This window comes from Scylla paramamosain, chromosome 10, assembly GCF_035594125.1.
Source record: "Scylla paramamosain isolate STU-SP2022 chromosome 10, ASM3559412v1, whole genome shotgun sequence".
NCBI lineage: Eukaryota > Metazoa > Arthropoda > Malacostraca > Decapoda > Portunidae > Scylla > Scylla paramamosain.
Window position 1 is genome coordinate 21,490,130 of NC_087160.1, and position 2,346 is coordinate 21,492,475.

Consider the following 2,346-nt stretch of genomic DNA (forward strand, 5'->3'; position numbering starts at 1 on the left):
TCTCTCTCTCTCTAACCCTTCTGTCCGCCCTGCTGATTCTTTCTCTTTTCCCCTCTTCCTCCTTTACTCCTCTCCTCATTTCCCTCTCACTTGCACTTACATTCTATATCAATCTACTTTTTTCCTTCACCCCTTTCTTACATCCTCCTCCTCCTCCTCCTCCTCCTCCTCCTCCTCCTCCTCCTCCTCCTCCTTCTCCTTGTATCTTGTATCTTCTCCCGCTACCAACCCTCCCACTTTTCTTTCTCTCCTACCCCCCTCTCTCTCTCTCTCTCTCTCTCTCTCTCTCTCTCTCTCTCTCTCTCTCTCTCTCTCTCTCTCTCTCTCTCTCTCTCTCTCTCTCTGACTCTCCTTCCCTCGCTGGAACAAAAGGAGTGATGACCCAAGATAGGACAGGCATCTGAGTGAAGACCTGGATCACTTCTAAATGACAAGTAGAAAGGTGAGAAGTGGGCTCTCTCTCTCTCTCTCTCTCTCTCTCTCTCTCTCTCTCTCTCTCTCTCTCTCTCTCTCTCTCTCTCTCTTTCTGATGTTTCCCTCCCTAGTTTCGTTTTGTTTTGTCACGTTTTTTTCTTTTGTTGTGTTTTTTTTTCTTTGTTTATTTTGTTGTTGTTGTTGTTGGTGGTGGTGGTGGTGGTGGTGGTGGTGGTGGTGGTGGTCGTTCTGTGAGTTGGTGGTGGTTGTGACGGTGATGGTAATGGAGTAGTAGTAGTAGTAGTAGTAGTAGTAGTAGTAGTAGTAGTAGTAGTAGTAGTAGCAGTAGTTGTTGTTGTTGTTGTTGTTGTTGTTGTCATCTCTCTCTCTCTCTCTCTCTCTCTCTCTCTCTCTCTCTCTCTCTCTCTCTCTCTCTCTCTCTCTCTCTCTCTCACCTTATCCTATCTTTTCTAACGCATTTTAAACTTAATTTCTCTTCCATCGCCCGTGTTATAACGAATGAGTCAAGTTAGTTAATGTTTGAATATGAGAAAGATGAATAAGGAAAGCACTAAGTAAATAAAAAGTAAATAGCTGAAAGTTAGGAAAAGAGTAAGAGAGAGAGAGAGAGAGAAGCGGGGGAAAATGGTTATCTCAGCTTCTATTGGACGATGCAAGGAAAACTTATTGAAACGGAAAAAAAAATGTGGAAATTATATTATTAGGAAAAGAGAAAGAGAAAACAGAGAAAGCGGATAGAGAAGTATAAAGGAATATTTTCATCTTTCATCTACAAGACAAGGAAAAGAAATTCACAGAAATAGAGAAAGAAATAAGTAGATATTGTTTTGTTTAGAAAAGAGGAAGGGGGAAAGAAAGGAAAGGAAAGGGAAGAAATGAAAGGAAAGAGAGATATGAAGTGTGATTACCTTAACTTTTTAAACGGTCGATGGAAGAAAAATTATGGAAACAGAGAAATTAATAACTAGAAATTGCATTGCTAAGAAAAAAAGGAAGAGAAAAAAAACAGGGAAAGAAAGAGGAATATGAAGAGAGAAGATTATGTCAACTTCTAAACAGACGACGTAAGAAAAATGATAAAACAAGAAAAGTAAACAAAATGTGTATTGTTTACAAAAGACAGGGAGGAGGAGAAAGAGGGAGACATGGAGGGAGGAGGAGGAGGAGGAGGAGGAGGAGGAGGAGGAAGAGGGGGAGGATGGAAATATGGGGGGGGAGTTACAGATAACGCTGGGTGGGGTGGGAGGAGAGAGGAAGAGAGAGAGGGAGAAGGGGGGAGGGAAGTGACGGAGGGGTGGAGGAGGTAGTGGAGGGATGGGGGAGGGGGATAGCACTTCCTGACGCTGCCAATCACCTTTGCTGTTATCGCCACGTCACCGGGTGTTTCCACCAATCAACGGGCGACATTATCAACACGTCACGGCCCATTCCACCAATCAGACGGCGAGCTATCAGGCTGTCACCCCGGCCCGGCCAATCAGCGCGAGTCATCTCCGAGTCTCGCCATCACTTTCCCCTCACCACCACCACTACCACCACCATCACCTCGGTCTGCCCAAAACTGCCCCTCGCCTCGAACTTCACGCCTGCTGTTAACGAAGAAGTCACTCATTATCTCTCTCTCTCTCTCTCTCTCTCTCTCTCTCTCTCTCTCTCTCTCTCTCTCTCTCTCTCTCTCTGATTATAAATTTTGCTTAGCTTTAATTAAGAAGTCATTTGTTATTTTATTGTATCTCCTACATCTCTCTCTCTCTCTCTCTCTCTCTCTCTCTCTCTCTCTCTCTCTCTCTCTCTCTCTCTCTCTCTCTCTCTCTCTCCGTGGTAATAAAACCTAATGAACGTAAGTGTCGTTTTAAAAGGACTTTATCTGCTCTTTTTTTATCGATAATTAAGTAGTAACAACAACAATAA